The 25,169-nt window shown below is 47.0% G+C and overlaps 1 protein-coding gene across 4 annotated transcripts in view; it reads right to left on the bottom strand.

Moving 5' to 3' along the window:
- The window catches only part of SETBP1 (SET binding protein 1), a 310,605-nt gene extending 292,928 nt beyond the window's left edge, over window positions 1–17,677 (bottom strand). For all 4 annotated transcript variants that reach the window (XM_054178144.1, XM_054178145.1, XM_054178146.1 and 1 more), the window contains exon 1: window positions 17,371–17,677. The gene's annotated coding sequence lies outside the window, so the exon portion shown is untranslated. The remainder of the gene's footprint in view (window positions 1–17,370) is intronic.
- Window positions 17,678–25,169: the final 7,492 nt, after the last annotated feature.

Genomic DNA, 25,169 nt, shown 5'->3' with positions numbered 1-25,169 from the left:
GAGGGAGCTGGAGTTGCTTAGCCTGGAGAAGAGGAGGCTCAGGGGAGACCTTCTTGCTCTTTCCAACTCCCTGAAGGGAGGTTGTAGCCAGGTGGGGGTTGGTCTCTTCTCCCAGGCAACCAGCACCAGAACAAGAGGACACAGTCTCAAGCTGTGCCAGGGGAGGTTTAGGCTGGATGTTAGGAAGAAGTTACTGAGAAAGAAAGATTGGCCATTAGGATGTGCTGCCCATGGAGGTGGTGGAGTCACCATCCCTGGAGGTGTTCAAAAAGGGATTGGATGTGGCACTTGGTGTCACGGTTTAGTAGTCATGAGGTGTTGGGTGACAGGTTGGACTTAATGATCTCTGAGGTCTTTTCCAACCTTACTGATTCTATGATACATACTCCCTAAAATTCCCCATAACGCTACCCCCCACCACCCATCCACAGCAAGCTGGGTTAGGCTACAAAACTAGATGAAAATTACCTCAGAAAGAAACAAAGATACTTTCTGCTCCTTTAGCACCAACAGCTCCCTGGTGGGTCAGAGGAGTACCACGGGAGAAGGATCAAGAAGGTACTGCCAGGAGAGGGTGCAGGGGGTGCAGACCCAGGTCTGTGCTGGATTAGCTCTGCTACACTGACAAACACCATCCCTCTACCAACTACAAGCAAAACCTGTGCACAGACAAGAACTTCCTAGGTCATCCTGGGCTGCAGCAAGAGAAGTAGAGCCAGCACATTGAGGCAGGTGATTCTCCCCCTCTACTCTGCTGAGACCCCACCTGGAGCACTGCATCCAGTTCTGGAGCCTCTATTACAAGAAGGATCTGGAGGTGCTGGAAGGTGTCCAGAGAAGGCCCACCAAGGTGAGCAGCGGGCTGGAGCTGCTCTGCTATGAGGACAGACTGAGGGAGTTGGGGTTGTGCAATCTGGAGAGAAGGCTCCCAGGAAACCTAATTGTGGCCTTCCAGTATCTGCAGGGGGCTACAAGAAAGCTGGGAGGGACTTTTGAGGGTGTCAGGGAGGGATAGGACTGGGGCGGTGGGGCAAAACTAGAAATGAGTAGGTTCAGATTGAATGTGAGGAAGTTGTTCCCCAGGAGGGTGGTGAGAGCCTGGCACAGGTTGCCCAGGGAGGTGGTGGAAGCCTCCTGCCTGGAGGTGTTTGCAGCCAGGCTGGATGTGGCTGTGAGCAACCTGCTGTGGTGTGAGCTGTCCCTGCCCATGGCAGGGGGGTTGGAACTGGATGATCCTTGAGTCCCCTTCCAACCCTGACAGTTCTATGTTTCTGATTCTCAGCAATGAACTGTAAAGGAGAAACATAAATGATCACCACATGATGACTGCACTATCAATGCAGACTACTCCAAAGCACAATTACCAAGAATAAGCACATGCCCTTGTCCCACTTTCTGCTTTTCAAGAATACCTTATACAAGATTAACATTTAAAGGGAAATAGTAACAAGCACATTTTAGTAGTTAAATATACACATTTCCACTGGATTATGGTCATGGGTCACTTGTCTGACCCTGGAGTATATGGCTACTAATTGCAAGTCCTAAGCATCCTATAGCTCCATAAAATCATTGGGTGACCTTCCCCACAGGGTCTCAGATAAAGATCCCAGAAACAGCAAAACTGACAGCCCAACCAGAAAATAAATAAGTAAATTTTAAAAGGCATTGCAATAGAGCCTGACGTGCAGTGAGGCCTCAAAGATGGTTTCTGTAGTCCACAGTAGGTCGTACACCGTAAAAATGCTTACGCTTAAGACACACACATTCTGGCAATAGAGAGGAGGCTCATTTCCTAGAGCTGCTGCCTCTGGTTTCAATTAAGGTGATTTTGAAGAACTAACAGACCCAAGGTCTCTGGCACGCCTGCTTTGACTCACCCTATGGTCAGCGAGTCTCTCCATTTCACCACCTACCAAACAAGGCTTACTTCATTCAAACCCACGGCAGGGTGGGTTAGCTAATGTCCTTACATAGTTTTGAACCCGTGTTTACCATGGGGTAGTCACTAATTACTAACGCAATTAGCACATTAAAGCCACCCAGTTGCAAGGAGCTGCTCCACCTAATTGACCAACCTTGCACCTCGCCTCTCCTTTGTGCCTACAGAGATGATGGAGTCAGGGTTACCTTCCTCTTCCAACTGGTCCAATGAAAAAAAAGAAAAAGCTCGTCCTATTTATCTGCCATTTCACACTACTAATCTCCTTGAAGAGGGACACAATGTACACACACTCCTGGGCTGCAACACAAACACAAGGTGGTAAAAGCTCAGAGGTGCAGCATTCCAGGGAGTTACTGCTCTGGTATGCATGCGTGTACAATGGGCACTCTGTGCTGGCCTCCGCCCACAGGCTTTTAACCTCTCCGTGCTGGTGAAAAAGAGACGGCTTCTGGAGGAGTGCATCTAGCTCAGCAAGCAGGGCAAGATGAGTCTGCAGCCACCACAGGGGAAGGGAAGTGACCACAGCCAACCCGCTGTGTGATGAGCCAGCCCGCTTCAGACCCTATGCTGAATGGGAGCTGAGATGTAATTCAGGCGGCTGAGTGAATTGTCAGGCTTGGAAGGGACCTCAAAGACCATTCAGTTCCACGCCCCCTGCCATGGGCTGGAACACCTCACACTAGATCAGGTAATGTTTTATGGAAGGTGAATAAAAAGCCAGGTTTCTGCTCCATGGTCTGGTTGTGCATCTTAGACACAAGCTCTGGGTCATGATACCCAAAATTTCATCCCTGCTTGGACATATGCCTGCAGGTCAATAGAAACGAGCAACAGATGACTTAAGTCTTTGCATTACACTAGTGTCAGGTGAGGTCACGCCAAATCCACATTAAAATCCCATGTAAAAATATTGACCTCCTGTTCAGCTGAGAGGCTGCTGCTGCTAACATCACCAGACCCAAAGGTAGCAACAAAACCCCATGCACTTAAATGTGATGCAGAATTAACTAGGTCATTGTTCTAGGTATCTCCTTACTCTCCTCCAGGGTTAATAGTTAAATGCCTTGGTTGCTGAGACATTATACTTGTCTTTCTTGTTTGGGCAGGTTACCTGTGCTTTGACTAATTAGGAAACCTCACTTCAAGCTTCTGGATGTGTAACCTTTTCTGGAAACCTTCTCATCTCCCCACTCCAGACTGCCTGCAACTAGAAGAACTGAAGCGGGGTGATGAACACTCTTCCTTCGGCAGCTCTTCTGCCTTAGCTGGCAGCGTGCAGATCTGGAAATCCAGGGAGGGAGTGGATTTTCCAGGGGACTTCTAGTCCTGTTCTAGACGTGTGACAGATGGGAGTTGACTAGACTTTTAAGTGTTCACTCAAACTGCCCTTCTAGGCTTCCTAGGCTCTCTAGCGTCAAGTCCCATTCAATAAGTAACTACAGTGGTGTTTTACCACCTGAATTAAGCTCCCAGTGGAAAGCCTTAGCAGTAGCAGGCTTCCTGCAGCCAAGTTAAATTGGAGGAGGATAATTCACACGTGAATGACAACGAATTTCACAGAAGTTGGCATTAACTCTCAATTAGGGAGAGATTCACACTTCCTCTGGTAAGTACTGAGAAATAATCAAATGCCTGTGTGCTCATTGCTAAGGCTGCTCAGCTCCTCTGGGCACCTCAGACACACCTCTGGAGGCACAGGCCTGAAGTACAAGACCTCCCTTTGGGTCATACTTAACGTCCTATTAAGGGTTCCCTTTTTCTGCCTCAGGCTCATGTTTGCAAGTGTTCAGATACCAAGGCTACAAAGTGATTAAACTGAAAAATTGCCGAAGACAAAAACAGAGGTAAGAGCCCAGATCAAAGAGGAGAAATCCACCCATCTAAGATTATCCGTGAAATGAAAATGGGCACAACACTTGGAACGGCTTTTGTCCTAACTGCAGGAGCAGCCACATCGGTAACAGGCAAACCCTAAACACTGGAATGCAAACAAGGTTCAGCAGGAGCACCAGCAGAAAGCCTGGGCCAGTACTAAGACACGCTGCCCCAATCCCATAGTGCACTCAGTCCCACCATGACTGCAGCTACTGAGGCTGCTTCCATTATACCCATAGAATTTAAAATCCCTTAAGATAAAAAAGCAAGCAAAATGTTTTGAACAAGGTCAGTGGAGGGGAGACTGAGGTGCAAGTCTGAGAGCTCTCCCCAAAATCCAGGTCTATCACACTGCCTTTGCATCTCACATTCTCATATGTGACGTGCAGTTGAATCCCTGATCTCGGCAAAATATCCCAAATCCTGAAAGCCTCTTTACACTCCATCTTGTAAAACCATTTGCCACAAAGCACTGGAGACTATACAGCAATATTTAATGATGAGATATCACCTTTCCCTCCAAAGACTCCTGAGTTGCTTCCTTGATTACACACGCACCGCTGAAATGCAGCTGCCTGCGGCAGAGGCCAGTGGACAACCCACATGACACCCAAGGGGAAGTTTTGGTCAGAAACATGCTTTTATGAGAAGTGTCAGTGAGACTTCAGCCTTCATCACGGGACATATAAAACAAGCAGCCTGGCATGCAGCAAGCTGCAGTGAACTCAGATAACCCATATTAGGAATGTAAAAAAACCCCAAACCCGGGAAAACAAACCAGCCACAAAACCCCAACCAACCTAGCCCCGCCATTTATCTCTGTCTCTACCATAAAGAAACACATTTGGAAGTGTGCTTCTGGTTGCACTCTGTACACTGCCAGGTCACCAGCAGCACGAGTTTGATGCAGATCAGGAACAGGCATCTGATCACCCTTCTGTCGAGGGGATCAGAGCACAAACATGAGAGTTAAACTTTTCTTCACACCTCCCAAAAGGTAGTTCCAGAGGACAGGTAAAACTTGTGAGCTGCAGAGTCAGCATGGTAGGGACCAGTGACGTAAAAAGACACAACGAAAAGTCTGCTGGGATACGGTGAACAGTGCACATTTCTCTTTTTTCTTTCTTTTCTTTAACAAATTCCAACTAGGAGAATGGTTTATACTGGACGGGTGTCATGCACCAGTACTGTATTTAAACCGCCACGTAGAGCACAGTAGCTAGGTTTATCACAACTCTGCACCAAAGTCTTAGTTAATTCCTGTGTCCATGATAATCTGAAGAACAACTCAGCTCTGGCAAGCAGCTTTCCATCCACTTTACAGATCCCACAGGAAACACCCCCTCCCTTTCACCCACCTTGTGCCAATCAGGACAGAAACATAGCAGAACTGCCCCTTCAAGCAAAACAAATTAATGTCTCCTCTTAAAAAACAATCAGAGGTGGCCTGGTCATATCCAAATGCACAGCCCCGAGCATCCTGCCCATGGTGAACCTGTGCTGGACAGGGTGATAGACTGAACAATCTCCAGAGGTCCTTCCCAGATATTCTGTGGTTCTGTGATGTCTGGGGGTGTTTGTCTCTGTCTCCAGTGTTGGTCAAATTGGTCTCCTACTGCATGACATTTCTCAACACATGGATAAAAGGTCAGTCTGTAAGATATACCTAGATAATGGTGGCATGTATAAAATAGAAGTGGGTATACAAGGGAGACAGTATGGGAGCAATCATGCCCAAATGCCTATAGTTCACAGATTATCTATAAAAATAACTAACTATGAGATGTCATTCATTGATAGGGTGAGTTAGAAGCACAGGGGCTTACACAGAAGAAAGGTGTTTCCTCTCTGTGTGGTCCCTCACCACCAAGACTGCTTTTGTTTCCTTCCACATCCACCTCTGATTTCGCATGGGCTGCATGAAGGCTTTCTCTGAGCAGAAAGGATGTGAGCTCTGCCAGATATGGTCTGTCCATTAAAACAAGGAGCACAGATCAGTTGTGGTGACTAGAACAGCAGAATGCAATCTTCACACAATTCCACCAGACTGCCCTACTGCATCTCTGCACCTCCCTCCAGGAGACTGAGTAACTGCTGACAGATGGCTCTGCCCCATTGTGTCCAAGCCTGGCAAAGGGAGACAGGAGATGCCAGGCAGGATGGGAAAAGTCAAGGTAACCCAATGATCTCTCACAGTGAGATGAAGTAGTAACATGCTCTTCAAGATGAGAGAAATAAGCAGGAGCACAAACATGTCCATAACTACGGAGGCATGTGAGTCTGCACATTGCATGTGTGTATCTGTGCTCTCAACACAGAGACATCAACAGCAGATAATGGAATCGTATTTCACTCCATAATTAGATCATACAGTCACCTTTCTATGTAAGTAACTACCACACAGTGCTGAAGAGAAAGCCAAATGAATGATTAAATAACTGACACAGCCATAAATCACAAGGTCCATAAAAGCAATACTGTGCAAGGTACAGCTGTGGCATCAGTCAGCACAGAAAAGCACTCATTGGTGGTAGGAGAGATGCCCATCATGCTGCCCAAGGATCTTTACAAGCTCCTTCCAGAGAACTGTGCCAAGGTATCAAAAATCCACTCACTCATAACCTAAAGCAGAATCTGGGTGTCAGGCTAGAGGTTATGGTCACCAGACCTGCACACCAAGTTGGAGAGATATGCATTTGATGGGTGGAGTGTTCAGTGGATTAGGAACTGGATGGTTGCAGCCAGAGGGTAGTAGTGCTCAATGGACTGAAGTCAAGATGGTGTCCTCAGGGGTCTGTACTGGGACCTGTACTATTTAGCATTTTTCTCAGTGACATAGACAGCAGGATTGAGTGCACCATCGGCAAGTTTGCAGATGAGACCAAGCCAAGTGGTGTTGTCAATACACCAGAGGGACAGAATGTCATCCAGAGGGACCTGGACATGCAGGAGAGCTGGGCCCAGGTGAACCTCATGAGGTGCAACAAGAGCAAGTGCAGGGTTCTGCACCTGGGCTGGAACAATCCTCACTGTCAATAGAGACTGGGGAGGAGGTGATAGACAGCAGCCCTGAGGAAAAGGACTTGGGGGTGCTGATGGATGAGAAGCTGAACACGAGCAGGGAGTGTGAGCTTGCAGCCCAGAAAGCAAATCCCATCCTGGGCTGCATCAAAAGATGTGTGGCCAGCAGATCCAGAGAGGTGATGCTGCCACTTTGCTCTGCTGAGACCTTCCCTGGAGCACTGTGTGCAGCTCTGGAGCCCTCAACACAGGAAGGACATGGAGCTGGTGGAGAGCCACAGAAGTGATCAGGGGGTTGGAGCAGCTCTGCTATGAGGACAGGCTGAGGGAGCTGGGGGTGTTCAGCCTGGGGAAGAGGAGGCTCCAGGGAGGCATAACATCAACCTTCCAGTGCCTGAAGGGGGCTTGCAGGAAGGATAGAGAGAGGCTGTTTACAAAGGCCTGCAGTGGTAGGATGAGGGGCAGTGGCTTCAAACTAGAGCAGAGCAGATTTAGATTGAATGTTGGGAACAGATTCTTTACTATGAGGGTGGTGGAACACTGGAACAGGTTGCCCAGGGAGGTGGTTGAGGCCCCATCCCTGGAGATAGTCAGAGTGGGGCTTGACAGGGCTCTGGGCAACCTGATCCAGTTGAGGATTCCCTGCTGACTGCAGAGATGGACTAGATGACCTTTGTAGGTCCCTTCCAACCCAGGCCACTCTATGATTCTACACACCTCCTGGCTTCTGGTCTCTAAAGTGCCCTCTGAGACAAACATTGCTGCAGGACTGCTCTAAAGATGGGCTTAGCCTACTGGATTTACACCTCTGAATCAAGGAAAAATGTTTGATTCTAAAGCTATCGAGAGTTGCCATGTCACTTTAAGCCATCACCCCTGTGAGAATTAGGCCTCTGGGAAACTGGAAAGCAGAGTGAGATGCCTTCTGTGCTCCAGCTCATTACAACAGAAAAAGCCGAGGCAGGAGATTTGCCTATGTCAGGTCAACACCAGGCTGCTAAACTCCTGGACCAAGCATCATCACTCTTGGCATGATGCATAATCAGAGGTGACTCCCGAGATGATACCCAGAGGATGCTGCTGGGTGAGGCCGCGCGTGTGCAACTACAAGGACAAAACAAGAGCCATAAAACATCTTGGGGAGAAGTGTCAACATGCACAAGAACAGGACTTGTGCTTACTCTGTTCTAACTGGCTATTGCCAAGCGCACCATCATGGATGCAGTGGCAGCCAGTCCAAGCTACAAATGGAAAGTTTTATGGGTATTTAGGGAAATGTTACTGGCACAGAAACCAGCCACAGAAAGCAAACCCCTGTACAACTCCATCATCGCTGTTACCAAACTTTCCTAGACTGACTCTGCTTTTGGAGAGCTGCCATCAGACAAAACAGCCTCCTTCTAACACCACCATGACAGGGCAATAATCTCTCCTCTCGCTGATCAAATATTTCCCTCTGCACGCTGAAACTTATGGAAAATTATTTCTCTGTATAAATCATTAATGAGAGGCTTGTTTTTATTTAATGCTGCTGCCACAGGACCCCTTCCTCCTTTTTTTCCCCCCCTTCATTTATTTAATTGTTGCTGGCATGAGTGATAAATACACTAGCTTCCCCTCCTTTCAGAATAAATAAATAAATAACTAAAATAAAGCAACACATCTGGCAAGGAAGGCATCAGGTCTTGGCTCAGCATCTATTCCTCTGAGCTCTAAGTGATGGCACAAGGAGGACAAAAAAGGCTTTGGTCCAGGATCCACCTCAAGCCCAGTTTACAGGCTGTACAAAACAGACATCACATATTAATCAATTCTGCATTTTCAAATGAGAGTAGGAATAAGAAAGGTTGGATTTTGTCCATGCTGAGTAAACAGTACTGTCTTGCTTACTGCTGTATGATGTACCAAGCATTCCCAGCATCAAGGGAGTCCTTGGGAGAACAGGGAATATAAAGGTATGCAAGGAGAAGAGCAGCAATTTGGGGCATTTAGAGAAAGACATTGAAACTGCCTTGCCTTGCAGAGTGTATCAGTCTTAGGCTTTGGGAGAAGAGTGACTGTCTTGGTCAGCCAAACAAAAATGCCCTGAAAGCCTCATGCATGCCAGAACAAAAAGCAGGAGGCAAAAGCAGTGCAGGACACAAAAGGATGCATCTGGATGGACACAGGGCAAAGAGCAGCCCACAGCTCCAGGACAGCAATGTCAAGAGGCATAAACATTTGTCATGAGCATGATAGTGGGAAAACCAGAGGTAAGGAATGATAGCAAGATAACCAATAGCTGCGATGGGCATAGGAAAGGAGCAGCTTCATCTCTAACGAGGTTGACGAGGAAGCGGTTACAGAAATGCTGGGAGAAGTTGAGTCAGACAGAGCTTCCTCAGTTCCTGCACATCCAAAAGGCCTCCCCCAGTTCAGCTACTTCATTGTACTTTTTGTGTGGCACGGCACATGCCAGATGCTCTCCAGAGTGGTAAATAGGATCAGGAGCACCAGATTCATGACTCAAATCCCTCATTCAACCAGGACCAGGGCTTTGGTTTGTTACCCCTTTGTGACACCACTGACTTCAGGAGGCTGTGAAAGGTTGGGATAGGGTCAGCATTTTGGCCAGTCCAAGGTCTATCCAGTTATAGGTTCCCTCTCTCTCCATTGATGACATATGAGTCTCTGTCTCCTGATCCAAGTCCCTCTCTTAGGTCTGACTCAAGACAAGTTTAGTCAGAGACCTCTGATGGGTCAAGAGGTCTCTGAACTGAGGCACCCATACCACTACTTCCCAGCTGGAAATGGATGCAGGTTTGAATAGTGTTTCAGTTTCTACCAAGGGGTGTGCTGCACCTTACTGGGATGTGTTGCTCACACTATTTTTTTCAGAGCTTTCCCTTAAGGGCCCTGGGAGTTCTGTTCACCAAACCAAGGTTAAAGAAAATGTTCTGGCCGAAAAGCCATGCTTAAAAGGCAGCGTGGTTTAAGAGCATATGTGTTTTCAACTTTCATAAAAGGATGGAGAAGCAGGACCTATGTATCTGTGACTACATCCATGGCACAATGCCTGTAGCAAGTATCAATGACACTTATCCAGCAGGATTTGTAGGGACAGTGATTCTCTCTCACTAAGCTATCAGACCAAAAGATCTCCATTGATTTTGGGATGCTTACAATGACACTTTTAATTTCTCGTGGCATCAGAAACCATGACCTCCGTTTTTTCATCTCACATAACCAAAAGACAGAGGCCTTCAAAATGCCCTGTGCTTATATTCATTTATCAGCCCAAAGTCCAGCAGGTTAGACTCCTGTCCTGTTCAAAAGCTTACAGTTAGAATGATTTAAAAGGGAAAAGTGTTTCCTCTTCTTCCCCCACACTCCCTTTTTCTGAATAAGTTGGAGGAAAAAAAAGGAGCAACTGACAGCTGGAGGAAATTATAATTTACTCATCATTTCAGGATGAAATTTGTCATCAAGCAAAGAGAAATCATGACATTCTTCATAACATTAGGTTAAAGTTTACTGAAGTTGCAGGGATGTGAACATACAGGTGAGCATTTTCAGCTGCTTTGCAGCCTTCAGGAAAAGCAGTCATGTACAGCAACGCTCCACCCAGATGCCTGCTGTAATACTTTACATGGACACAACCTCATTCACACACTTACTGAACACCCTCAGATAAACTTCATATCTCTGATGCCTTCTGAAACAAACAAACAAAAAACCAACAGAAAGAATTCAGCAGAGAATTATTCCCCTGCAGATTTCTGTTGAATCCTCACTGCATAACTCCACAGAAAAGCTGCAGAAATAATGATTTTTAAAAATAAGTAAATAAAAATGAAGAAAAGTAGAAAACTACAGGAAGGATGTTTCCTGTCTAGGATTTCAAAGGAGTTCCATTGGAGACACTACTGCACTCTCCAAAGTCACAAATTTAACAAGACTCAAGGAGATGTGAGCATGGATCTCAGCTTTACTCCAGAATATGCCAGCTCTGGAAGCACACATGGAAGTTAGGCCAGCAACCAAGCCTTAGAAATCACATTGGCAGCATATTCAGGATTGGTGGATGCACATGGAGGAAAGACATGCCTGTAATGCCTAGCAGCTTGAATACATAGAATACATACATAGAATAAACCAGGTTGGAAGAGACCTTCAAGATCATCGCGTCCAACCCATCAACCAATCCAACACCACCCAAACAACTAACCCACGGCACCAAGCACCTCATCAAGTCTTCTCCTAAAAACCTCCAGTGATGGCGACTCCACCACCTCCCCAGGCAGCCCATTCCAATGTGCAATCACTCTTTCTGTGTAGAACTTTTTTCTAACATCCAGCCTGAACCTCCCCTGGCGCAGCCTGAGACTGTGTGTGGCTTGAGTACCATCATCTTCTCCCTTCAATGTTAAAACTAACTGGTCTATCTAATAAAATAACAGGACAGAAACAGACTGATTAATTATACATATATATATATATATCAGCTTTAAAGGTTAAGGCTAACAAAAATTTCAAAGTAACACAAAACCTCAGGCTTCCAATTTTTAACCACCTCTACTTTTGAGGTATTCAAAGTGAGTCCTGAGTTACCCCATACTTGCCTATTACACATTCTTCTGAACACCTCTTCCAGACACTATTACAGGAGGGGTACAACAGCAGATGAAACTTTGCTCTCATCACTGCTACATATATAGAGCCCTTAGCTGCCCAGGACTGCACAGCAGCCCTAACAGAAACAGGAATTCACTCCCTTAGAGGCAGTGAGAAGCTAAGTAAGAAGTCACCCCACAGTGGCATTTAGCCAAAACCCCAGCAATCCACTCTGCCTGGCATTTGCATCCCAATACATCATGCACTACAGAGTCAAGCCTTGGGCTATGCTGTGTTCTAATATTCACCAGGGCAGGTAAGAGCCTTGCCACCACCTTCTGACCTCATGTTTGCATGGAAATTGGTCTCCTCCTGAACAGCTTTTCTCTGCATCAAGTCTGCTTTCAAAAATGTGCATCAGATTCACCAACCCTATGTAGGGAAGACAACTGAGGCTTAACTTAAGCATTGACACAACCTCTTTTTTAGCCTGCATGAGCCCTGTGATGGATGGGCATGTACCCCACACATAAGCAAGAGTAAACTTGGCCTTGGGATCTGTGAACAATACCATACCAGTGACTATATTCCCAGAGCACTTCTTGGGCCTTCCAAGTTTGCCAACAGCCCCATCACTGTCCTCTTCATATCCAAAGTCAGTAGGGTCATCAACACACACTGCCAACAGGTTCAGTGGACAGGCAGGTGGGCAAACATCACACAGATAAGAGACCTTGCAAAGATCCCCATCTAGGCTTGGGTGTAAACTAGAGTTGCAAAGATCATAATCAAGCCTGGGTCAAATCCCAAATCTCAGGATTTTCGATCTCCAGAGTTTCAGTTTGGCCTTGTGGAGAAAGAGTGCTTCAAAATTTTCAATGTCACAAAAAGAACAACAGAAGACTAAAGGAAATAATGTCAGACAGCTGTTTTTCATATCCAGCTGCCACACATCTTACAGTAAAAGCTGATCACTGTGTTTGAACAATCTGTGTTGCAAAGTAAATCCAATTCCAAAAGGGCAAAACAGCTTTGCTTCCTCTCAAGAGCTGATACACAAAAATTACCATCCCCCTACTTTCTTCACACATTTCCATAGCTCTGGAAGACAAGCTGCATTACTCCTCAACTGTTTCTATTCAGTTTGAGAAATTATTTTGCCTTCTTTTTTTGCCCCATCTATTTATCTCCCTTCTTTTGCTCTCTCTCTCCTACTGGTTACACACGAAAGCAGAATCCAGATGCCTGTTGGGGACCTGTGCTTCTTCCCACCATCCAATAGATCTCTAAGCAGGTATGAGGACAAAATGAACTTCCAAAGCCACATCAAGTGAAGCCTTTGTGTTGGAAGAAGAACGAAACCATTGCTTAGAGTTTGGATGCACTAAGCTGTAACTGTGCTAACAACTCACGCTTGCAACCTATTTCTTGGCCCTACCAGAAGGAAAAGCAGTCCTAGTCTTGAAAGTTTGGAAATCGTTTTCAGATCTGACAGTATCCCCAGGCTAAAAACTGGAGTTTGAGGGGTTTAAAACTCTGTCATTAATCAAGATGACAATTTCCTAAACGGATGAGTCATTTTATTTCCACAACAATAAAAACAGGAAAGGAAATGTTTTTTAATCAAGTAGGAGAAAGTAACAAGAACAGAACCTGTAATGGCAGCAAACTCAGACCCAGCAGAAACTACAGTCCCTGCAGCAAAACACTGGGAGCTTTCTCCACAGGCTCCCACCTTTCTTGCTAGGCTTTGGACTAGAGCTAAACTTTCTTCCCAGCAACAATGCCAGACCTTGCCATGAATTTCAACTGATAACCTTTTTTTGGTTTTGTTTGGGGTTTTTTAATACCCAGATTTGCTGCCCTTGTCTTATCATCAAATGTATGGTTAATCATAGCACTTACATACTCAGAAACCAGGGTCCTTCCACGTTTTATTGGGCAAAAAATGGCATGCTGAATTTTCTGAACATGGCTCAAATCCAATACAACTGCACCCACTGCGGTCTATGCCTCATGGATCACATCTTGGCAGTTACTAACACTGCCTTTCAACATCATCACAGACCCACAGGTCACAGATACTCTCAGCTTGCTAGAAAACAAGGATCAAGAAAAACCACGTAGGCAATATGGTTAAAAAATTAGTCACCAATTCACTGGCAGAGCTTTCATTTCCATCACAGCAAACTGTTGGATTCCAGTACTGGTTTTATGTGGTTCATTAGACAATAGACTTTCCTGCTACTAGTTGGGTCAAGAGTCAAAATTGCTGTGTAATTGGAAGTCTCCGAGCACAAGGCAAGAGTTTTTCAGTCCTGGAGGGTGTTGTCCAAAGGGGAAAGAAAACAGAAGGGAAAGATTATGTGTGAGCAATTGAGCCCTACTGAGAGGGCAAAAAAAAAAGTCACTGAAACTGGGATTAGCCAACTCTTGTAAGAGAAAACAAGAGTCCTATTGGTAAACTGCCACTTAGATCTAAGAGCTGTGCACGCTGGCAAAAAGAGCTCAAAGGATGGGTCAAAACAGACCAGAAGAGGAGATTCAGCAGCATCTGAAGCCAAAAATGACGGTTGGATCTTTTCAAGCATTTAACTCCTTGAGTTAATAAAGCACATGGCAATAGCAGTTGTTTAAAAAAACCACAAACACCAGCTATGAAGTTAATCAAAGTATATAATTGGAAATGATACTGAGCAACCTCAGTAAAGAAACCCAGTAAATATGAAGTTAAATAGCTCAGTTATGATCATTATTAATAATACATAATGGCCACCGTTTCTTATGTTTGCCAAAAACTAGCATGGCTTATAGCTCTGCACAAACCTAACAAGCCATTTTAATACCTTTCAGAGAGTGCATCCTCCTAAAATGATAATGTGTTAATACTCTGTGCTGGGCTTTTTGGCAGGAACCGGAAAGCTCAAACATGAAATAACATCAGCAAAAAATTATTTATTCCCCATCCCTAGTTGCAGAGAAAACAGAGGTTTTATTGGCTCAGTTACTTCTCAATAGATTTCTGGTTTCAATTAAAACTTTGAGTCTGAGAAATTTAAAAAAAAAAAAAAAACAAACAAAAAAACCCCCCACAAAACCACCAAAAACCCAACAGTCAATAAGATGGAAGAGAAGTCTCCATTCACTGGCTGTTTCTGCCTTTTTTTTCCCCCTGCCTGCTTTCACATAACCCTTCCAAGTAAAAAGCAGTGATTAAAGTACAACTTCATTGTTTGGAGGGTATTTTTCGCCTTTCAGATGGAAAAAAAAAAAAAAAAAAAAAAAGGAAATAGAAAAAGTTTATCCTTTGAGGGGAAAGAGCTGCTGACTGAGGGGAGTAACCTCAGCAGAGGCCAAGGAAGCACAGAACGCTGTGTGTGAAGCAGACACTTGCATGTTTTCCCTGATGGGTATATTTTCACCTACCTACCATGTAAGCTCTTAAGACACTTGTTTCCTCAGGTTCATGCTGTCACTGCCTAACGTTAGATGGCCAATTACACCATCACCATAGCCTGCACCTAGTTAGTCCTGGCTGCAGGGGCTGTCGGATCAATAATTGTACCCATTTGGGTCCATAATATTCAGCCTGGGATTAGATTTGCCAGCAGTCCTTTACCTCCGAAATGCTCCTGTCAATACCAAAAGGATCACATTACTTTCCCTAACAACAGAGGACTAGCAGGCTCAGCGCTTTGCTGGCCTCGCACATCCTTTGCGGTTTGACAGATGGACATATAAGGCAGCACGGACAGTCCCTGCACCGCGCCCCCGGCCCGGCCTGCCACGGCCCCGGCAGGCCACTGCAGACCCGCGGCTAACGAAACATCTCTGCTCCAGGCAGAAGCCCTGCCCGGCTCCCTCCTACCCTCTCATCCACCCTCCCCGCCGGCAGCGTTTGCTTGTGACGGACTCCTCCCAGTGCCCAGCTCGGCTCGCCCAGTACAGCTCACGGCACCCGGGGCGGGGGCACCAGGATGGGTGGGCAGTGCCCCCTCTCCTCCAGCCTCCTCCCCCCATGCGTATCCTCCAGGAAGCCCCCCACCTACATCTCCCCTCGCAAATCCTCCCCGGGACAGGGGACCTACCGGCGCTAGGGGTGGCCAGGCTTGGTGTCCCCCTACCCAGCCGGCGACCGCTCCCAGGGTCTGGCTCTCCGCGGCGAAATACCCTTTTAGCATCAGGCGTCAGGCCCGAGATTATCAGTGCCGTTTATTTGAAGCGGAAACGAATCGGAAATCCTTCTCTCAGCTGCCTTTTTAGACACATAAATACTCACAGGCAGGGGCAGGCAGCGCAGAGCACCGCCAGTGACCGCTGTGATGCACACACACACGGGCGCACACAGGCACACACACACCGTCAACACACGCACACACCGTCGCACACACACGGTCACACAGTCATACACACGGCCACACACACGGTCACACAGCCTCAAACACGGAGTCAAACACACACGGTCATGAACAACCACACACGCTAACACGGTCACACACAACCACACAGTCATCCACACATGCAGTCACACACACAGACACGCACGCAGTCACACACAAAGTCACACAAAATCAAATACAGTCAAACACGCACACAGGGAAACAACGGCGGGAGGGGGGTAGGACTAGAGGGCGGGAGGGGATAGGAGGGGGGCGGGAGGGGCTCCCGCCTCGCCGGAGGAACCTGAATTCCCATTGCCCGAACGGGAAACCCGACGAGGAAGGGGTGTGTAAGTGTGACTGCGTACGTGTGGCTGTGTGTAAGCGTGCTTGTGTGTGCGAGTGTGGCCGGGTGTGCACGGAGGTGGGCAGGGAGCTCTGCGCCAGGGCTGGAGTTGACAATAGCCGCCCGCCGTTGCAGGTTGCGTTTTGCCCACCCACCCCTCGCAACACCACCCACGATATATCAGCGATATTCAAAGCTGAACTCCACTTCTACCCGGGGAGAAGGGGGGAGAGGGGCCACCGTGGGGGCGGCAATCACCGGCTTATTAATAACCATTATTAACGCGCCTCATTTCGCCACCGAGCAGGGGCGCGGGGGGGTCGCGCATTGCTAATTCTTCCCTCCCTGCCCCCCACCCTCCCCATGCTTCTTTGCTCCTGCAATTTGCCGCTTTTCGGGGCTGCGTGTCCTTTTCAATGTCAAAACAAGTGCGGGACCGCCCCGGGGCAGCGGAGCTCCCCCCGGGCCCCCGGCGCCGAACACGGCCGCGGATCCCCGCACACGTACACACGCACACACACACACACACGCACACACACACACACACACACACACTCATGCACACTTACTGAGACACACACACAAAATCCCCATAAGGTTACAATGTTGCTCTCTAGCTCCACTTAACCTGCAATTTACAAAGCGGGGGTGGGCCTCCCCCTTCCTCCTTTCCACACGCACACACATAGCTGCCACCTACCCTCTGCACCGGCGGGGAAACACATACAGGCTACCGAAGGGATTTGGGGGAGATCAGGGGAGGTAAATACATTATGCAAACTCTTGAAAAAATTGCAACCCCTTCCCAGCAGCAGAGTCTTAGTGTCTTGTCCCCCTGCTCCCTAGCCAGACAACATGCACCCGCATTTCCCCCCCCCCCCCCCATCACCAGCTACAAAGCATAAGGAGGGAAGGGGTCGAAAGGCGAGAGGTTCACTCGCATGCACTGCACAGGGGAGAAATATTCCTCCCCCCCCCCAATAAATAAAGCCTTTTCCGCGCCATTGCAAAGTCAAAGCAGGGAAAAAAAAAAAAAAAAAAAAAAAAAGGAGACGACATTAACTTTTGCATGCAGAAGGGGAAAAGGGAGCAGGAGGGGAAGGGAAAAGCGAGAAGGGTAAACCCCTCCCGCAATTCGGATCGTTAAGACAGACCTTTCCTCGATGGCTCAGGGATTTTGTCGCGCCTTTTTTTTCCCCCCCTTTACTAACCCATATCCCCAAAACGGCGGCGGGGTCTTCTTAGCAGCTTCCTCTTCTTCTTTCTTCCTTCTTCTCCTCCTTCCTCGGATTCCCCCCTTCTTGCCTCTTCTCTTTTAGATCCCGGTTTCCATCCCTCGCCACAGCCCCCAAAGGTGCTTTTGCTTGTGTTGCGGCAAACCCATGGCGGTGTTCATCTGTCAGATTAGGGGAACGCACGGCCGCGCAGCACACGCAGAGCGGAGAGGGGAGGAGGGCGGGGGGGAGGAGGGAAGGCACCCGGGGAGAGGGAGATGGACGGACAGACAGATAGCTAGCTCGCCAGATAAATGATGGATAGATGGGTAGATAGATAGATAGATAGATAGGGATAGAGCAAGAAGGGGGGAAAATGGCGTCTTGGAAGCTGGAATCCCCGAGTAAATCAAATTAACACGCAACACCCAGTGCAGTCCCGGTTAATTTTAGCTGGATCCAAAATAAAAGGAAAAGGAAAAGGGGGGTGGGAAGGACGAGAAGGAGGATGGGGGGGAGGGCGGCGTGGGGAGGGGGGGGTGAAAGAAAAGAGGAGGGGTAGAAAGAAAAAAAAAAGAGAGCGAAAGAAAAAAAAAATCAATGCACTGGATAAAATCCTGGATTTGAAATCGATGGAGCTTGTCTCTGGCTCGCTCGCTTTTCCTTTCCCCCTTTTTTTTTTTTTCCTTTTCTTTTTGGCTTTTGAGCTGTTTGGTGGTGGTTGTTTGGGGGCCTTTTGAAGGGGGGACGAGACGAGGGGAAGCGTTTTCGGTTTTGCTTTTCCCGGCGAGCAGTTACCAAAAAAAAAAAAAGAAAAGAAAAAAAAAAAAAAAGAAAAGGAAAGAAAAGAAAAGAAAGAGCAAAACCCCGCGACGAGAAAAGGGCTGCTCTGGCGGCGAGGAAGCTGTTCCTTCCCTTTATTCCGGCTGTCTCGTCTCCAGAGCGGGCCCGCGCTGGTGCCGGAGCTCCGCGGGCTGCGGGGCTGCAGCCGCCCGCTCCCCCCGCCGCGCCGCCCCGCGCCGAGGGAGGGCAGAGGGGAGGCGAGGGGGGAACACCCCCTTTCCTAACGGGCACGGGATCGGTACGCACACACGCACACACACATGCACACACACGCACACACACATGCACACACACGCTGAGGAGGGCCTCTCTCAGAGGAAAGGGGGCGTCCGGGGGCTGCTTTTTTTCTCCCCGCTGGTTTTTCCTTTCTCTGTCTTTTATTTTGTCTTCTGCTCCCGTCCCGTCGCCCCCCTCCCCCCCTTTCCCTCCCTGCAAGGGGCGGCGATTTGTTTAAGTAGCTCTGGGGCCTGACGGCTCCGTCTCTCTCTCTCCCCTTTTTCTCGCTCTCTCCTGGAGTCCTGCATCACTGGGGCGGGTGGGAGAGCATATGTGGGGGGGGTGGATGTTGGGGGGGAGGAATAAATGGTAATGATCACACACAGACACACACAGACGCAGAGACACACTCGGTGTGGCTGCAGTGCTCAGCCCTGGGTTAATGTACTCAACAGTGCCACTACCTGACACAACAGCAGCAGTGATGGGGGCAGGGGGAGCAAAGGGAGAGACGGTGAGACTCGGCTTAGTTGTATTTATCCGACTTCAGTCTCGCCCTTTTCCCTCACCCCCCCCCCCACCCCCCCCTTTTTTTTTTTTTTCTTTTCTCTCCACAGCTCATGATCTATGTGTGGGACATTTTTAGGTTCCGGTGACTCCTGTTCAAACCTGAAGGTGAGGAATCTCTCTCCTGGGCTGGGGGAGACAAGCAATGACTCCCAGCACCTGTTTTACAGGTCAAAGAACTGCTCTTCCCTCCTTCAGTATGAAGCAGTAATAGTGCTCAAAGTGCATCAGAAGTTCAGCGTTGGGCAAGTGGAGCTGTGTAAAATCCAAGTCCCTGGTCTATTGCCTTCCCACCCTTCAAGTGCCAGCGGTCTGGGTGATGCTGGTGTTTGTGTTACCAGTTTGGCAGACTTTTACTCACAGAACTAAATTGTTGGCTTGCCTAAGTAATCACACAGGTGAGGAGGAGAAACACCCAGAAAAGGAGAAGTTTATGGGATGGAGCTGTGGAAATAGTGGGAATATACTTACAGGTGAAGGTAACATTATGGGAGAGTAGGGAGTACCCTTCTCAATGCCTCTGCATATTTAACCTTTTGTAGAGATGGTGCCACAGGGATCAAAGGTGGCTCAGAGTACATCAAGTTTCTCCTCTTTGCTTTGATACAAATGCTAACTGTAGGCCATCATCCGAGCGACCTGAATTCAGGGCTCAGCTGATGCAAAGACTACCTGGGTCAACACCCATCTCCATGGAAGGTTATTCATATGGCACAATCTCTTAAAAGTGTAGTCACAGATCTATAACACAGGTTCAAATCTAACACACAATTATGTGTCTCATGAGATGCTACACAGCCCTCACCAACCCTCAGCAAACTCAACTACATGGGTAAGTGTGTGCCCTCAACCCCACTGTGCTTTGTTGTGCTTCGTTGTGCTTTTTGGGGAAGGGTCCCCGATAGAAACCACACCAATCCATTGTTTCCCTTTGCATCCCTCCACACGACTGATCTCTGTCATGATACCTGCAAATCCCAAACTGGTGAGCTTGGGTAGAGGCAGCAGGTTGTGCCTGTCCTTATGTCAAGTGGTTCTTTCTTTTTGCTTTTCTCCATCAGTAGGAGGAAACAAATAAACAATGTAACACAAAGCAAACTGATGACCAACAGATCAACCCCACCTTCATTCCAAACAAATATGCACCTCGAACACTGGGATTGGAAATGTCACACTGAAAATGTTGACATTTCTGACTGAAACCAAAGAGCTGTCATTTTGCATAAGGGCTTTGACATGGAAGTGAGGCTTGTTTGTTTAAATTAAATCTCCCAGAGCTACATTTTGTCATTTTGTATAGGAGCAAAACAAGAAGAAATAGTTTCAACATTTCTTGGCAGAACTGCCAGTGACATTTTCCTGTGAAGAATTTTGGGTTGGAAAAATTTTGGCAGGTAAACTCTGTGTGTTGAAGAGCCCCATTGACCATTGTCTTCCTCCTTGGAATAAGATGACACATAGTTATGAAATAATTGGCTTCCTTGTATTACCACAGAAAAACAAAGAAAACCCCCCAGACACTAAAACCAAAACCAACAGAAAGCAACAACCCCCTTTCCCTCCTTACCCCCCCAAACTTCTGATTTTCCTTTGATATGTTTGGGATAAAATGGTTTGCAAGCATTTTGTCTTTCTTTCCAATTACACTTTTGCCTCTGGAGAGGATACATAAACATGTATGAACATATTTAAGTAGCCATACTTAAATAATTTCAGATTGAGAAGTTCTGTTTGGGAAATAATCAAGATAATGAGGAGAGTCTCAGAAGAAATTTTAAAGCCTCAGAATTACTAAAGGAAGTTTTTGATTGAACAGAAGTATTTTAGACCTGTCGTATATATGTTACTGGAAGAAAGAAAATCACACCTAATTACCTGTAAACTTCAAACTCTGAAAAGACACATCAGGATATATTTCATAAGCAGAATAACACCCCTTCCTTTGAGTGGTCACCTTGTGGGTTGTGTGTTCATTGTGGATCAGGGCCAACATCAAAGGTTTTCTTACCTATGGTTTTGGCAGAAAGGGACCTGGGGGTACTGTTTGACAGTAGGCTGAACATGAGCCAACAGTGTGCCCAGGTGGCCAAGAAGGCCAAGGGCATCCTGGCCTGCATCAGGAACAGTGTGGCCAGCAGGACAAGGGAGGTTATTCTTCCCTTGTACTCAGCACTGGTCAGGCCACACCTTGAGTCCTGTATCCAATTCTGGGCCCCTTAATTCAAGAGAGATGTTGAGTTGCTGGAAGGTGTCCAACAAAGCTGGGGAGGGGTCTGGAGCACAGCCCTGTGAGGAGAGGCTGAGGGAGCTGGGGTTGTTTAGCCTGGAGAAGAGGAGGGTCAGGGGTGAGACCTTCTTGCTCTCTACAACTCCCTGAAGGGAGGTTGTAGACAGGCAGAGGTTGGTCTCTTTTCCCAGGCAACCACCAACAGAACAAGAGGACACAGTCTTAAGCTGTGCCAGGGGAGGTTTAGGCTGGAGGTGCCTGGGAGAAGAGACCAACCCCCACCTGGCTACAACCTCCCTTCAGGGAGTTGGAGAGAGCAAAAAGGTCTCCCCTGAGCCTCCTCTTCTCCAGGCTAAGCAACCCCAGCTCCCTCAGCCTCTCCTCATAGTAAGAATTCTTCCCAGCAAGAGAGCTTGGCCATTGGAATGTGCTGCCCAGGGAGGTGGTGGAGTCACCGTCTGTGGAGATCTTCAGGAAAAGCCGGGATGAGGCACTTGGATAGGGCTGGGTGATAGATTGGCCTGGATGGTCTTGGAAGTCTCTTCCAACCTGGCTGATTCTATGATTTTATGACCCTAGAGCTATAACAGTGTTCTTTTATTTTGGTCTCCTCTCTCTGACTCTGCAGTGTGTCTGGGACCTCACAAAATGTAAGTGGATAATCCGCCCCCCGCAAAAAAACCCTCAGAAATTTGCTTCCTGTTGTTCTTTCCACTTAAAACATACTGTGGCATTCATAAAGTTGGTTTGGTTAGCGGCAGCCGACCTGAGATGAGATTCCTATTTGTGTCTAGCAACCCCTAAATAACCTTGGCTGCATGAGACAGGTGTTTGTAATGAAGTCCAAGAGCCTGTTATTTTTGTGTAAGCAGCATATTGAATTGAGTTTGTATTTAAGCCTTTCTTGGTTCAGGGGATGAATACATGTTATGCAGAATTATTAGGTAATTTGTAAGTTAATGTGAAAGGAAAAATGCAGCTTGGAAGGCCCCCAGTAAAACACTGGTAACATGTTATGATGATTAAAAAATACAAACACATTATTAAAAATAAACTTTTACAGTTGTTTTAATGGATAAAAGGAGAACAATTTCCTTATGTATTTTAACTTCTAGTGGCCCAATAAACTTCTGCTTATACAGAATTAACGTGTGTGTGTCTGAATCTCTCTCTATCTCTCTATCCATCTCTCTATCTCTCTATATTTCCATCTATCTATCTATCTATCTATCTATCTACCTACCTACCTACCTACCTGTATCTTCTGTCTATTTATCCTACACACAAACTCTTAGGCATGCAGCAGACCTCCCACTGCACCATAAACAGTGTTAATACTCCAAGACAGTTTAAAGGAGAGAAATGTATTTCAGTCCTCAGATTTCTTTTTTCAAGAGTTGGAAACCAACTTTCTGAGCAATTGCCCCCAAAACAGAAATGACAGTGATTTTTAAAGTTGGTATTTTATTTTGTAAATCCCTCAGACGTGTGGTATCAACTTTCAACAATGGCAGGCAAGAATCACAATTCAGGGCCAAAGGATTGGAAACCAAGTGAAAAGACTAATTTTAGAAGATGCAGCCCCTCTGGGTTCACTGATTCCTCATCAGTTTTGGATGTTTATACTCCCAGCATACCTAAACCATTTGTTCTTCTACATTATATAGAGAACTGAGTACTGTAATCCCTGTCTCAGTGTGTTCTTGGTATTGACAAAGACTGTGCTATGCTTGCTACTGTCCAAAGAACTAAAGGAAAAGATTTTGTCTGCAACTTCTCAGTCAGTACGATTAGAAGAGAACCTTGGTACCTTAGCAACATTGGTTGGCAGTGTGGGAGACGACCGCCTGGGAGGCTCAGCTTCAAGTCCAGTCTTCCTTACCTCTCAGACCTTTCCATTGCTGTCCTCCTCCTTTAAGCCTGTGAGCAGACATTTCTTTACCATCAGACAGCGTACAGAAGTCGTAGGGGTGACGCATCGTCAGGAAGGCCAGGGCCTGCCCTTTGCACAGACGTGCAGGTCTTTTTAGAAACCTCTGCATTTTTACCTCCTCTTGTTCTCTCAACAGCCATCAGCCCTTAGAGTTGTGGTTACATTTCACAGTCTTTCCTGAGCAAACAGCTCTCATCTTGTGAGCACACAAAATTCTTGCCCTCATAAATAACGTCAAAGAAACTAATTGCTCTTAAGCATCAAAACTTATCCTGGATTCTCATGTGCACTAATGATCTCTGAAGGTGTGGATTTCAGTTTTCATACTGATCAAGATTTTGCATGTGTATGAGGATATAGCCTCAAATGTAAATGTTTGTATGTATGGGTTTATAAACTGATATAGAAGCAGCAACAGCAATAAGATGCATAACGCATTAGCGTAAATATAACATCAGTCGATGAAGTGCAGGACTGACAGGAAAACAATAAAAAACACATAAATTAGGATAGGGAGTGGATGGAAACACTGGATCTGCTTGGTAATTCCAGGAATAAAGAGTTGTTTAATCTGGCTATGAAATTCATAAAAGAAATTGATTAAACAGAAGTTGACTTCAGAGAAAAGATCACATTACAATGAAGATGTAAGTGGTTCATAGTGATTAATCATTCCAGAAACTTAATAGGAGGATTGGTAAAAATCACCATCTCATGACATTTCCAGGGTGGAGACTGGATGACTTTCTAGAAGACATGTTTTAGCCAAACAAAAGTAATTGGGTTCAGGACAAGAGCAGACATGAAGTGAGTTAAGAACTGCCTAACTGACAGATCTCTGAAAGTAATTGTCAATGCAGAGTTATTGCTGAGAAGGAGTGTTACTAGAGTTTTCCCTTATGCCATTCATCACTGATCTGAAAGTTAATATGACATTTTTAGATGATATTATGGTCAGTGAAATAGCAGAGAATGAGAGTCCAGGGCAATCTGGACACTGTCTCCCACATCATTCTCCTTCAGAAACTCAGGGCACAAGGCTTGGATAAGTGCCCTCTGTACTGGGTAAAAAACTGCCTGGATGACCAGGCCTAAAGAGTGGTGGTGAATGGAGTTAAATCTGTTTGGCACTCAGTCACTAGTGGTGTCCCCCAGGGTTCAGTACTGGGGTCTGACCTCATTAATATCAATATTAACGATCTGAATATTAATGATCAGGAGGTGTCCAGCAGATCGAGGGAGGCTCTCCTCCCCCTCTACTCTGCCCTGGTAAGACCTCACCTGGAATATTGTGGCCAGAATGGGGCTCCCCAGTTCAAGAGGGACAAGGATATGCTGGAGAGAGTCCAACAGAGAGCTACCAGAATGATTGAGGGACTGGAGCACATGCCCTATGAGGAGAGGCTGAGAGCCCTGGGGCTGTTTAGTCTGGAGAAGAGAAGGCTGAGGGGGGGTTGATAAATGTTCATAAATATCTGAGGGCTGAGTGTCAGGAGGGAGGGGACAGGCTCTGCTCAGTTGCACCCTGTGAGAGGACAAGGGGGAATGGATATAAACTAGAGCACAGGAGGTTCAACTTCAACATGAGGATGATCTTCTTCACTGTGAGGGTCCCAGAGCCCTGGAGCAGGCTGCCCAGAGAGGTTGTGGAGTCTCCTCCTCTGGAGCCTTTCCAGCCCTGTCTGGATGTGTTCCTGTGTGACCTGTGCTGGATTCTATGGCCCTGCTCTAGCAGGGGGGTTGGACTCAAAGATCTTCAAAGGCCCCTTTCAACCCCTGTCATCCTGTGATCCTATGGTAAGGGGATTGAGTGCACCCCCAGTAAGTCTGCAGATGACACCAAGCTGGATGGCTGTGTTGATAGGGCAGGGAGGATCTGGACAGGTTAGGCTGATGGGCCAAGGCTAACTCTATGAAGTTCAATAAGGCCATGTGCCAGGTACTCCACCTGGGTCACAACAACCCAATAGCAAGCTACAGACTTGGGGACATGTGGTTGGCAAGCTGCAA

The sequence above is a fragment of the Dryobates pubescens genome, chromosome Z, assembly GCF_014839835.1.
Source record: "Dryobates pubescens isolate bDryPub1 chromosome Z, bDryPub1.pri, whole genome shotgun sequence".
Taxonomy (NCBI): domain Eukaryota; kingdom Metazoa; phylum Chordata; class Aves; order Piciformes; family Picidae; genus Dryobates; species Dryobates pubescens.
Note: the sequence above shows the minus strand (reverse complement) of the source record. Positions and strands in the feature narration are given on the sequence as shown.